The following is a 14145-nucleotide window of genomic DNA, read 5'->3' as shown; positions in this document are numbered from 1 at the left end:
CCTTTCCGAAAACTGACTTCTCCGCACGGGCCACTAAGTGTCAATCGCACTGTACGTGTGCTCCCGCACATGGTATTTTGTGGAAGAGCCACACTCAAGGGGCCAAAGGGCCGCATGTGGCTCACGAGCCGCGATTTGCCAACCTCTGCCCTAAGGGGTTGGGCGTTCATCTTGCATTGTAATTCAGCCAATCACAGGATGAGATCCTGCACTGGGTTTTCCCAAGAGTCAGCCCTGTGGTTCCAGGAGGGAAGCTCCTGGCTCAAGCTGGGAATTCAAATACCTGAGCTCATCCTGTAATTTTACTACTTTGTCCAGAGGCCGGAGGGGCCAATGTCATATTTCTTAGTGCTCCAAAATGTTTAACAGTGTCACATACGGAGTTACGCAGCTCCTTGCTAAGTGTTGATGAGGAGTAACCAAGGCAGATATTTTTTATATCTCTATAAACAGTTCAAGCCATAGGCTATCGGGCCCTCTTTATGGCTGGAGATAGAATCATTAGCATCTTTAAGTCTAATTAGATTAGAGGGCCAATTTCAGAAAATCTAGAACCAATTAAAAAAATTTATCCTTAAAATTGTGTTCCTCTAGAAACACTCTTGGAACCAAAATCAGTATTAGTCAGGGTTCTCTGGGGAATAGAACCGATAAAACATTGGTTGAGAGATATATAAAGAGACTTGTAAGGGATTGGCTCACATGACTGTGGAGGCTGAAGGATCCCAGGAACTGCAGTCTGCAAGTAGAGGCCCAGGAAAGCCGGGGTGGGGGGGGGGGGAGACGGGAATAAGGGGCATGGAGTGGGGGGTAAAAGTTGGGAGGAGGCTAGCTCCAGTCCAACCGAAGGCCCTAGAACCAGAAAATCAAGGTTGCGAGTCCCAGTCTGAGTCCAAAGGCCTGAGAACCAAGAACATTAACATCTGAGGGCTGGAGAAAATGAATGTCCCAGCTCAAGAAATAGAGCAAATTTGTGCTTTCCCTGCCCTTTTGTTCTGTCCAGGCCCTCGGTGGCCAGGACTATGCCCACTTGTAACGGTGAGGGCAATCTTCTCTACTCTGTCTACCAATTTAAAGGATGAAAACAGCCTCACAGACATACCCAGAAATAATATTCTACCAGCTACCTGGGGATCCTTAGACCAATCAAATTAACCATCACATAGAAATACTTGAAAGATGCGAACAGCACAACAAACAGAGCTGCCTGCCCAGTGGAGCCTGACAGCCTAATAGCTGGAAGGCATCTAGGTTTCTGAGAACTTTAATAATAATAAAGCCTTAAAGGTGTCAAGACACTAAAACAATTATTCCAAGGTTCAGTATTGTTCTTTCTTTTTTTCTTTTTTAAAAAATATATCTTTATTGACCTCAGAGAGGAAGGGACAGGGAGAGAGAGATAGAAACATCAATGATGAGAGAGAATCATTGATTGGCGGCCTCCTGCACGCCCCCTACTGGGGGTCGAGCCCGCATCCTGGGCATATGCCCTTGGCCGGAATCGAACCTGGGACTCTTCAGTCTGCAGGCTGATGCTCTATCCACTGAGCTAAACTGGTTAGGGCTGTTCTTCCTTTTAACATGCATTAATATGCAGATGTTCATTTTGAAATAATATTATAAAAACTATAATCAGATTAATCTCTCAAACACTTCCAAAAATGGAACTTAAAAGAAATTCACAAATGTAGGTTACCTTTTACAATAAACTATAAATAAATATAGATAACAATAGGTCTCTATATACTAAAATTTCTAATATAATTTAAAAAAATTTTTTCAGTGCCTATGTCTCCTTAATTTTTCCCATTGTTTTCCTCTTTTTCTTCTTTATTGATTTTAAAGAGAGAAAGGGAGAAAGGGAGGGAGAGAGAGGGAGAGAGAGAAAGAGAAAGAGAGAGGGAAACATTAATTTGTTGTTCCACTTATTTACGCATTCGTTGGTTGATTCTTGAATGTGCCCCGACTGGGGACGATGCCACAACCGACTGAGCTATGCAGCTAGAAATGTAAATAGTATTTGTGAAATATATACATTTTAAATATTAGCCTTGAAAAAAAGTTGTAGCTAAACATTAAATACATTGTACCTTTTAACTATAACATACTTGAAGAAAATCAATATCAGCAAAATCATACTATTACTGAATATCTTAATCTTTGTAGATATATTACCATACTTTCCTCTATGTGTCTTTAAAAGACTCTCATTTATAATAGAGACAATATACTTTTGCAAATCTATTTCACAAGGTCCTCAAGAAGTATTTACATTATGATAATCAAAGGGCTTCATAAAAAGTTTAATAAAAAATGTAAACTCTATTTTTTTTTTAATCAACCAAGATTTGTGCAACTGCTTCTTTGTAGTTTTTTACTTTGCTGGTCCAGTGAATTTGGCAGAGAAACAATAAATAAGAGACTTTATTCATCTATTTTTCAAGACAGTAATGAGTTCCCTTATTGCTACAGGGTGAAAAGCATGTGTTCTGTAAAGGATTCATTGACAACTAAGTGTATGTTTTTCTGCTCTATTGATGACTTTTAAACATAGTAAGAATTGGTCTCTACTGGTAAAATTTATATTTTGATTTGACAAACACAACTAAGCTGTATCAGGTTAAATTCATTTTCAACTTGTTTAAGATATGAGCACATATCCATCAGAACAATATTGTGGTTGCCCATTGAATAAGTAGAAAGAAAATATAACATTAAATTCAGATATTCACAATTAAATCAAATATATTATATTTATATAAATAATTATGTATAGAAATAGTATAATAAAGGAAATCTATATATACAAAAGCCTAAGTGACCATCACAACCTAATGGACGACCGAACAGGCTGTGTGGGGCGACCAGGCCGGCAGGGGGGTTAATGAGGGGTGACCAAACAACTGAGCAGCAGGCTGCGAGGAGCAACCAGGCTTGCAGGGGGGGGGGCAGTTGGGGGCAACCAGGCTGGCAGAGGGTGGCAGTGAGGGGTGGCCAGGCTGGTGGGGTGGGGGGTAGTTGGAGGCAACCAAGCCAACAGGGGGGGGTGTGGCAGTAAGGAGTGACCAGGCCAGCAGGGAGGCAGTTAGGGGCAACCAGGCAAGCAGAGGGGGGGCATTTGGGGGTGACCACCCCAGCAGTGGGGGCAGTAAGGGGTGACCAGGTCAACGGGGAGGGGGCCAGTTAGGGCGACCAGGCTGGCTGGGCAGGCCAGCAGGGGGTGGGCAGTAAGGGGCAACCAGGCCGGCAAGGTGGGGGGCAGTTAGGGACAACTAGGCCGGCAGGGGGGCCAGTTGGGGGTGACCAGGCCAGCAGGGGATCAGTTAGGGGCGATCAGGCAGGCAGGCAGGTGAGCAGTTAGGAGCCAGTGGTTCCGGATTGTGAGAGGGATGTCCGACGTCCTGGGGATCGGGCCTAAACTGGCCGTTGGACATCCCCCGAGGGGTCCCGGATTGGAGAGGGTGCAGGCTGGGCTGAGGGGACCCTCCACACCCCTGCACCCATTTCGTGCACCGGGCCTCTAGTAGTATAATAAAGGAAAGATAGATGAAGGGTGGTAAAGATTATTTGTCTACAATAATCCTGAGATTTATTTTCCTTTAGTAGTTTCCTATTGAATAGAAATGTGTTTCAGTAATAGTTAAAAAAAGCAAGTCAATATAAGGAGACAATCCTAATACAAAACCCCAGTGTGATAATATAAATTATATATATCATAATATAAACAAAATATGATATACAAATCATATAAATTTACCATTGTACAAATGTAATCATGTAGAGTTTTTTTGATACAGAAAAAAAGAATGATTATTGAGAATTGAATAAATGTTAATTTTAACCCATCATGCTCATGTTGTTAAGCATTTGTTGGGGGGGGAGGGGGCATAAATTTGTTTAACCTCATTTTCATCATCCATACAATGGTTATAATCATTCCAACCTTAAAAGATAGGTGGTTAAAATATGCGATGTGCATAAAGTAGATGACTAATGTAGTCAACTGATGGGAGTTCATGTTCCATTCCATTAATGAAACATGAATTCACAGTCACTCATTCTTTTTTAAATTTTTTATTGATTTCAGAGAGGAAAGAAGAGGGAGTGAGAGATAGAAGCATCAATGATGAGAGAGAATCACTGTTCGGTTGCCTCCTGCACACCCCACCCTGGGGATTGAGCCTGCAACCCAGGCATGTGCCCTGACCCAGAATTGAACCATGACATCCTGGTTCATAGGTCAATGCTCAACCTGAGCCACTCTGGCCAGGCCAAACACCTGTGATTTAATAAATAAGTATATGAATGAATGATGAAAGTAATGAGTGATTGTGCCCCGCAGAGAATGTGGTTCTTCCCATTTGTTCACGCTGACATTGGTCTGTTGACACGAAGCTCCACTTTCACTTCTGCATTGACCTCCATGTCAGAAGGTCTCAAACTTCAAACTGCATAGACAAGGTTCCCACATCAATGGAGACCCGGGTGGGAAACTGGAAGATGGGAAGAGAAGAAAGGCTTTCGATTTTCTGGTGATGCTTTCTGCAGTGGCAACATCGGTGGGGACCATGGGAAGACAGCAGCCCATGCAGAGAATTTCAGGCTCTGTTGGCATTTGTGGGGTTTTCAGCTGCAAGGTCAGTAGTGCAGGCTCTCGAGTTTGCTCTGTGGCACCTGCACTGCCTTCAGCAAAGTGCTGGCTGGCCAGTTCAGGGTCAAGGGCTTCAGCCCAAGCATGGGCGCAGCCTTCTGACATGTGCTCCCATTCTCTTCTCCCCCTTACTCCCCAACCTTGCCCCTTTCTTTCTTTCATCCCTACCAGTGACTCTGTAACCACTTTCCCGCTTTAATTCCTCCTCTGTCCGAATGCTTCCATTTTCCTGACTGACACTGTCTGATATAGTCCACTTCAATGGTGGCTTTGTCCTTAGGCTGCAGCAAGATGACAAGATCAGTTCCAGGCATCATCCAGACGTGACAATGCTCACAGGGGGAAAGGTGGCTCTCCCTACAGTGCTCTCAGCAGTGAGGATCTCTTCCCGAGAAAGCCCACACCAGATAGCTCTTCAGGAGCGCTGGGCAGTCCTGAGTCTTCAGCGGTGTTAGCAAGCAAGCCAGGCTGCAGGGAACAGACTCAAATAATCTTGTCTCTAAAGACAGACTTTAAAAAAATCTCTAACAAGAATTTCAATGTAGACATTTCAAGACTAGTACAGTGGTTCTGGCGTTGCATGAGACACTTTTTAACTTCCTATGCCTAGGAAACTGCATTGGTTACCTAGGGCAGGGCCCCTGGTGGAGAGAAGGGGTCTATGTCCGAAGAGGAGGAACGTCCACCACAGGGGCCCGGGTACATTGATTAATGGTTCGGGGGAACCCAGGAGAGGGTGGTGGCACGGAAGCCATAGATAGTAAGTGCTTCAAGGGGGAGCAACCGACCCTGAGTGACAGGGGTGAGAAATGCGCCTCATAAAAATAGATCCCTAGGCTCCTCGTTTTTCAGAGGAGGCCCATCAATCCCACGGAAATGGCCACACTCAAGAATAGAAGAGAGAGTCCATGCTTTTTAGCACAATAGGGGTGGCCTGGAACAAACAGCACTAACAAAATGGGCAAAAAAATAGGTCAATCCTCAGACCTGATGGCATTTACACAAAATATAATTTCAAAACTTCCATATATTTAAATAAAACTATTTTTATTAGAGCATTTAAAAAATAAACATTTGCCAATAAGGGGAAAGAGCATCAACTTTAATTCTTAAAGTTATAAAATTGTTAATATAATCTAGTTGACAGTCATAGGAATCCAGTAGACAATATGAGTTTTAGTGGTAAGTAATGCTAATGACTTTATGAAGAAAGTCAATGAGCAATCATAATCCAAAATTTGATTTTCTCATATTCACCTAAGTACCTCAAGAGTATTGTGATATTCACAATCAATTTCCCCCTTCAATTAAAAATAACTATCACCAGTCAGCAGCTGGGAAAAGAAGGACCAGCATTTTACTACGGGGAGCCTAGCAAAGGACCGTAGATAGGATTTCTTGCCGACATTATATACATATATAACTATGTACTACATTTATATAATTGCATAGATTATAAAAATTATGACAGACTTTGATCGGGACCTTTAAATGAGTATAATTTAGGCAGTTAGTAGAGCTGCTCTCCTCTGTGAAAATAACTCATTCTACTCTTTTTTTTTTTTTTGTAAAAAACAGGCCACTTTTTCCAGGGGTGTTCTTAAAGTCACAGACAGGTACGTGACAGTCATTTGAATCAGTTTCGTTTAACACCACAGAAGGATTTGTTCACAGCTATTTTACCCTTTTCTTCCTCCTCGGATGATTAGCTGGGGTCACTGTTAATGGAAGTTACACTCTGGAAATCTAAATGTAGGGCACCTCTTGCTTTCAGATCTCAGAAAGGAAGGTGTGTTTCAGGTTCCCTATGGAAAGCTCTAGTATCTTGCCCCTCTTTTGAAAGAGCAACGAATCCAGTGTTCCCTTTTCTTTGTCTTTTCCTTTCATCAGCATGGAGGCCCTTTTCAGCCTAGAGGGTAATTTGTCTGATTTCAGACATTTCAAAAATTGTACATTAGGAAGAAAATAGGAACAGTTCCTTCTTCCTAAACAGCCTTCTTCCTAAACAGTATAAAACTTTGACCCCTCACTACGTCAAAAAGCCTTCTTAGGACTTAGGGTTCCATGAAAGGCAGCCAACAAAAATGTTTTGGTGACTCAGTCAACATCTTTACTAAGAGGTTTTTATTCATGATAGTGAATATAGGCATATATCTGTGATAGGCAATTAAAGTCAAATAATGTTCAGACATATTTTAAATTGCCTAATTAATATTAGACAATTAATCTTAAAACTCACCTTTAAGATAAAAGTATGTACTTTCATACTTTACAATTAGAAAATCAACAAAATGTGCTTATACACAGAGACAATGTTAACTGATCACTTTTTAAAGTGCCTGATGAAGTATTTACATGCATTTTTTCATTGACCTGAATATCAATACTTTTAACATCTCCATTTATAAATGAAAAAGTGAGACCTAGAGAGATAAGTGAGTTGCTGAAGACACAAATCTTGAGGGCAACAAGTTTAGACTCAACCCAGATCTCTGATTCTGTCTCCATGCCTTGACCACTACCACACACTGCAGAAGGCCGAGGGGGAACTTGTCTTTGACGCTTATTCCATCGCCAGTGAGACTCCTTCACCATGCCTTCGCGTCCAAGGAAAAAACTGGCCTGTGCTGCCACGAATAATAACACTACTGCAGAGGAATGTTCTGGAGGGAAACGATGCTATTCCCATTTATTTTTAAAGCTTCATTTTTTTGGTTTGATTTTGTTTCCCAATTTTCTCATGCTATGATGGGAAGGAAAACAAAGACTAAAGGAACAAGACCAACTATATCTGTGTATGAATGCGTGTGTGTTTATGAATATAAAAATACAACATACAAAAAGTCAAGGACCAAGTGTGTATTCTTGCAAACTGTAAGCACATGGAGGCCAAGTCTCCACGACAATTAGCACTTTCCTTTTGTTCTGAATCAGCCGAGTAGATTTAAAATGTACTGTATTTTCATAGAGCCACCTTCTCATTCCCTTCTAGTCTTATCTGGTCTCATCTAGTCCCAGTTCCTTCAGATACTTATATTTTAGATTCCAAATGCTTGCTTTCTTATATTGATTACTTTCTTCAGCATAGTAACTCATTTGTTGAATGTGGTATTTTAAACCTGAAAGAAGTTGTTTACTGTTATTTGTAAAAAATTCAAACATAAAATTTTCAACCAACCAATAATTCCTTATTTGACTAATATAATTCACATATACCAGATGATTTGTAAAATAAAAGTCCCCAACTGTTTCAACCTTAAAGAGCGATCACAGCATGTACTCCTCTCTACTGTGCATTGCCTGGGGGTGGTGGGGGGCTCCTCTGAGGCTCCCTAACAATGACATATGCGTGTGACTTCCTGCTATGTAGTCAGAAGTCAGACATTCAAAAGGATTCTTTGTTCCCAATAGACATACATAACACAAAGTTTTATTCTCTACTCCTGGAGTATTTCTCACTTTTATTATTCATCTATGGGCACTTAATGTGCATTCATTGAACAGCATCATAAACATCAAAGTCAACCACTTCACTTTATCTTTTATGAAGTTATTGTACTTAACAACCAATATTTGAGCCCTTAGTATGGGCAAACCGTGCCAGCCAGTATAGCGCAGAGGTTCAGGGGATGGAGGTGGAAGTGCACACACGCAGATTTTAGCTGGTTATTTACTCTGTCTGAGCCATCTCTTTTGTTTTGTTATCCCCACCTGAGGATATTTTTTTCCATTGCTTTTTCAGAGAGAGTGGAAAGGAGAAAGGAAAAGAGTGGGGAGAGAGAGAAACATACCTGTGAGAGAGACATATCAACTGGCTGCCTCCCACACACGCCCCCCAACCAGTGGAGTAAACCCACATCCCAGGTAGGTGCCCTTGACTGGGAATTGAACCCTCAACCTTTAGGTGTAGGGGTCGACACTCTAACCACTGAGAAAATTGGCCAGGGCTGAGTCTTCGTTTTTGTATGTGTAAAATGAGAATAATTACAATATTGAACTCCTAAGGTATATGGAAGAAAACATTTATTTTACTACCTGGCAATAAAAATTTGTTCTTTCCTTGTTAACATGATGATGATGATGATGATGATGATGATGAGGAGGAGGAGGAGGAGGAGGAGGAGGAAGTTATCAGCTGGTGTCCTTTGAGGCCTCCAAGAATGGGTGAATGAGAACAAGACCATGTTTGTGCACATGAGCTTTCTAAGACCAGATGGCTTTGCTCCCATTTCTCTTCTGTTTAAAGACTCCCAAGAGCTCTCAGGTCCTCTTTTTTATGGAGCTTTCCTGAGCTGCTCCTCTGAAATGAACTTAAAATATGTTGCTTGCATTTGTACCATGAGCAAACTTCCGCAGTGAAATGTATAATACTTCATTGCAATTTTTGTCTCTATATCAGATTGCAACTCTTCTGAGGAAAGAAGGGTCTTATTCCCACAACCTCAAACAGCGACCCCCCCACACAGTAAGTGCTCGGTAGTTGTTTTTGGTTAATAAACGAAGTCACGAGTAGAAGAAGGAATGATTGTGATAAGATGCTCTGCTCCCTAGGAACCAGTCACAAATGCTTAGTTAAGCACATTGGAGTTATTTTTGCTAGCATGTTACAGAAAACCCTTAAAGGACGGTCAGCCTCATGGGTGTGTACACAGTCTTAAGATTGGGTTTTCTCAGAACTGGTGTAATTCCATAGGTAGCAAGTGAAGATTAATCAAACGGCTGGCTTTCCTTTATTTGTATTTATGTAAACTTAAACTAACTTAAGGAAAGCCATATCGCCCCTTGGCACCCCCACTCTCAGTAAACATTAAGGGTTTTACTATTTAAATAATGGTGAGACTAGCTTTCTTTTATAATTCTGTATCCTCATATTTAAAAAGAATGTCATTTTTTTTTTTTTTTTTTTTTTTACTTCTTTGACTATCATCTCCTTCAGATTTAAAGTGTGGTCCCTACCATAATTCCAAGTTTTGAAACTAATATAGAAGAGGGTGAAATGTCTGGAAATTTCAACCTTTTTTGGTCAGTCTCAACATTTCTTTAAAAAGAATGCCCATTCACCACAATACCTTAATTTTCAGTCTTTTTTTCCTACTTAAAACAAAAACAATTCATGCGAACAGTTCCAGAATTATCCACAAGGGGGCAACCATGGCTCACATACACAATGAAGGGAAAATTAGAAGCAATAAACTACTTACCCTGGAGGAAAAAAATGAAAGTGGAGTCAGTAGCACAATTTGGCCCATATTAGAAAAAAGCAGAACTGTGTTCCATAGCTCTTTGAAGATAAGATGTTTAGTCTTTGCTTTTTATTCCCATTTTCTTTTTTTTAAGTGTCATAAAATATAGATATTTTATTCCTGCTCTGGGAAATGAAAAAAGAGAAGGACAGAGAATATATCCTTCCATAAACCATTCTAATTTAGCTGGCATTAATGTCACAAATTGGGAATTGATAGTGAGAAAAAGCTAAAGCAAATATATGTTTGCATAAGTACCATACATATTTTTTTTTTCAGATCTTAGCCTCATAATTGTTCACATATTTACTCTATTTTTTGTTTATAAACACCCTTAAGTCATCAAATGCATCTTACTATTACTACCTCTGCCTCTTCACCAATCATGTAATACTAGAGGCCCGGTGCATGAAATTCGTGTGTGTGGGGGGGGGCTCTCAGCCCAGCCTGCACCCTTTCCAATCCAGGACCCTTTGGGGGACATCCGACTGCTGGTTTAGGCCTGATTCCTGGGCCAGCAGTCGGACATCCCTCTCACAATCCTGGACCTCTGGCTCCTAATTGCTCACCTGCCTGCCTGCCTGCCCCTAATTGTGCCCCCCTGCCAGCCAGGTCACCCCAACTGCCCCCTCTCTGCCTGCCTGGTCACTCCTAACTGCCCCCCCACCAGCCTAGTCACCCCTCACTGCCCCCCCTGACAGCCTAATCGCCCCCAACTGACCCCCTGCTGGCCTTGTCGCCCCCAACTGCACCCCCCCTGCTGGCCTGGTCATCCCTAACTGCCTCCCCCTGCTGGCCTGGTTGCCCCAACTGTCCCCCTCTGCTGGCCTGGACGCCCTCACGCCCCCCCCCCCCCCCAACCAGCCTGGTTGCCTCACCTAGCCTGCTGTTCAGTTGTTTGGTCATCCCTCACTAACCCCCCTGCTGGCCTGGTCGCCCCATGCAGCCTGCTTGTTCAGTCATTTGGTCGTCCCTCACTAACCGCCCTGCCGGTCTGGTTGTAGGCAGCCATCTTGTGAGGGCGTGAGGGTTAATTTGCATATTACCTCTTTATTATATAGAATTGTTTGGATTGTATTTGCTGTTTGTGTTCTAATCACTTACTTGATTGGTCAAACTATACATTAGAAGATGTGTGGCATAAATTTGCTTTAAATTATGCTCTATGTGTCATAATTACCCATTACATGATTTGTTTTATTATCATTTGGAACTTCACACATCTTGTAATTCTCTACATAGACTATCTCAGCTTCTAGTGCTGTACATATCTACATCTTCTGGATGGGACTTTCCAGGATCCATGAGCTTGGGGTCAGTCATAAACTGTAGCACCTGAGGTGAATTCTGATTTTGTCTTCATTTCAGATCTGAGTTCTTTTGGCAAACCCACTGAGTGCTTTGGGTCGTGAGCTGTTTTTGCAGGTATTTCTATTTCAGCAGAGCTTTCTAGCTTAATTTTTTCTTTAGGTCCAAGAAGTGACTCTTTTTCATTGTTTTTTGTCTACAATGATATAACTGCTTCATAAATTTTATGACTTGTAGCATATGCCTTTTTCCTGGTGACCTTTGCAACTATTAGGAACTGAACTGGGTAACAAACAGTTGCTCCTAAAGTGGCCAGTCCCGATGGATAAGCAATTTTCTTAAATCTAGAACCTTTTCTTGCTGAAACCAAGCCTGCTAATCACTCCAATTTTCAGAAGAAAATCTCCTGGTGGATTCTTCAGATAAACATATGCATCTTTCCAAATTGAACTGTGTCCATTTTGTAAATGACCAGGCTGCTCTTCAACATATTTGGATTGAAGTGGTGGTGAAGTCTATATGGGGAGCTGCTCTGATTTCATTAGCTGCTTTTTGGATTCCTCTGCTTTGGCTGCATGCACCCTATAGATGCAAACATCAGCTCTGCAGGCATGACTGTCAGCTTTCCCATCCCGGCTGCCGGCACCGGCTTCCCCCTGGCACCGGGACCTGGGCTTCCCTCCGGCCGCTGGCAGGCACCCGGACCCGGGCTTCCCTCGCAGCCCTGGCTTCGTCTGGAAGCTTTTCCTATTTTCAATGCCGAGGAAGTACACCTGAAAGACAGACAGCTGTAACAGTCAGGCAATGTCTCTAGAGATAAGCAAAGCACTAGAAAACATACTGCCAGCTCTGTTACACCACTTATTCTAACAACTTTAAAATTAAAAGGTAGTTTTGTAAAATATATTTCTGAAAGGCTATCAAAAATGCCTCCCTCACTTCAGATGATGTTATTGACTTGAGAGTCAAGAACTGCAGGTAGGAATTCAGCTGAAAGACACATGCAGGTGTTATGCCCAGAGTTCAGGGTCCCCAATAATCCACCACCAGGGAGCCTCTTCCGATGCAAAAGCAAGGAGTCTTTATTAATCAAACCTAGGTTTGGCCCCCAGCCTCTGTCCGACGCAGCAGTAAGGTGAGAGAGCGTGTCCCAGCAGAACAAAGGTTATATAGGGCTAGTTATTTGGGTGGGCTTAGAGGGTGACGTGGGTTACAGAGATTGGTCATTTAGGTCAGGGTTTTTCATCAGGGTCTTACAGCACAAAGGTCAGGAAGTGACCAGCACATTCTGAGGCTTGGCCCGTCCCCCACTATAGCCTTATCAGGACCTTAGCTGCATTCCTGGAGCTTCATTGGTCCACTCAGGTGGTGGTTGGGGGAGTTAGGACAATACCGGCATTCTTGTGGTCACTCAGAAAAGGAGGGGGCTTGGGCTGAGGGCCCAGCCCTATAAGACAAGATAGAGGAGAGGGAGGAGAGTATGTTTCTGCTTTGTCCTTTCACAGGATTCCTGTGTAACAGAGTGAGCTATGGGGGTTCTTAGTGTGCTTGCTCCTAACATACCATTGTGAGTCAGGCTTTCTCATAAATGGGATCCAACATACAGTTAAAACCAAACTCAGTGGTCAAGGTCTGATTCCTCAGTTCCCTGCTTACCCTGATCCAAATCCATGGTCCATTATTAGAATCACTCCTTTGTATAGATTCTGTGAGGTCCCTTGACCTCACTCTCAGATGTATTGGCCGTGCGAAATGCCAACCCTAGTGAACTAGAACTTCATGCCAAGTCAGCACCTGTGCCAAGTAGCCAAACTAACTGAGGGGAAAATGAGCAACCTGCTAATTGGCCTCATAATCATTAACCCTATGTCAACTCTTAGTGCTTACTAGAAAACTAAGTCAATTTTCGTTCTCTCCGTCCTAGGCAACAATTTCATGACTTCTTCCTTACATCGCCAACACCTCTTCCTCTCTCTACGTTCTCAGCTGCTTCTTATTTCGCTGAGAAAACAGGTGGGATCAGAATAGAATCTCCACTAGCGCCAAACGTCATGTCTACCTGGGTGTACGCCCTGCCTTCCCTCCTCCTCTGACCTAAGGGTAAACCCTCTACTTTGCACAGGTCCCTCCCTTCTTGGCTAACCAAGGATTTCTCTTCTCTTGTGTCTCTGACTTCCTGCACCATGAATTATTTGCTCTCTTACTAGATGTTCTCATCAGCATGCAAAGACGTTATACCCCCCATTTCAATGGAAAAAACTCCTTTCTTTGTTCCCATTCCCATTCTCATTACTGTCCCATTGCTCGGCCGCTCTTTACTTGAGTAAAACTATTCAAAAAGGGCAGCTCTACCTGATGTTTTCACTTCCTTTCCTCTCATTTACCTATTTTGGTCCTCTCCACTGCACAGACACTACTCTTTTCAAGATTATCTCTATGGTGCCAAATCCTACACTAAATTATCAGTTTTCATCTTAATCTGCTGGCAGCATAGGACTAACAATGGACTCCCTCCCTTTTCTCCTAACACCTTTCCACTTGGCTTCTGACACAATTATTCTCATCTCCCCACTCACTTCTTCATACACCCTTGGTCAGATCCTCTGGACACTGGAGTCCCCGACTCAGTGCTCCAACATCATCTATTCTCTGCCTCCACTTACTTCCAAAGTGACTTGGTCTGGTTTAAAGATTATAAATACCATGATGATGACTCACACATTTCATCTACACCCATGCCATCTCTCTCTCCTGAATTTCAGACTGGTATATCAGTTGTCTGTTCACATCTCTACTAAGACTGACAAGCATTACAAGCTTAGCATGTCCAAATGCAAACGCCTAAAGCTGTCTTGACAAATGCACCTACCTTTCTAACCTCCTCTTCTAACACTTCCCCCCTTTGATCATTTCCCTACAAACAAACCTTCCAGCCTCTGGAAC

The 14145-nt window shown here is 42.5% G+C and overlaps 1 pseudogene; it reads right to left on the bottom strand.

The window, feature by feature from the left end:
- Positions 1-11037: 11037 nt before the first annotated feature.
- On the bottom strand, positions 11038-11833 carry LOC132219736 (MICOS complex subunit MIC27-like; annotated as a pseudogene).
- Positions 11834-14145: the final 2312 nt, after the last annotated feature.

The sequence above is a fragment of the Myotis daubentonii genome, chromosome 17 (genome assembly GCF_963259705.1).
Source record: "Myotis daubentonii chromosome 17, mMyoDau2.1, whole genome shotgun sequence".
In the NCBI taxonomy this organism is placed as follows: Eukaryota; Metazoa; Chordata; class Mammalia; order Chiroptera; family Vespertilionidae; genus Myotis; species Myotis daubentonii.
This window is presented reverse-complemented; position numbering and strand designations above follow the sequence as displayed.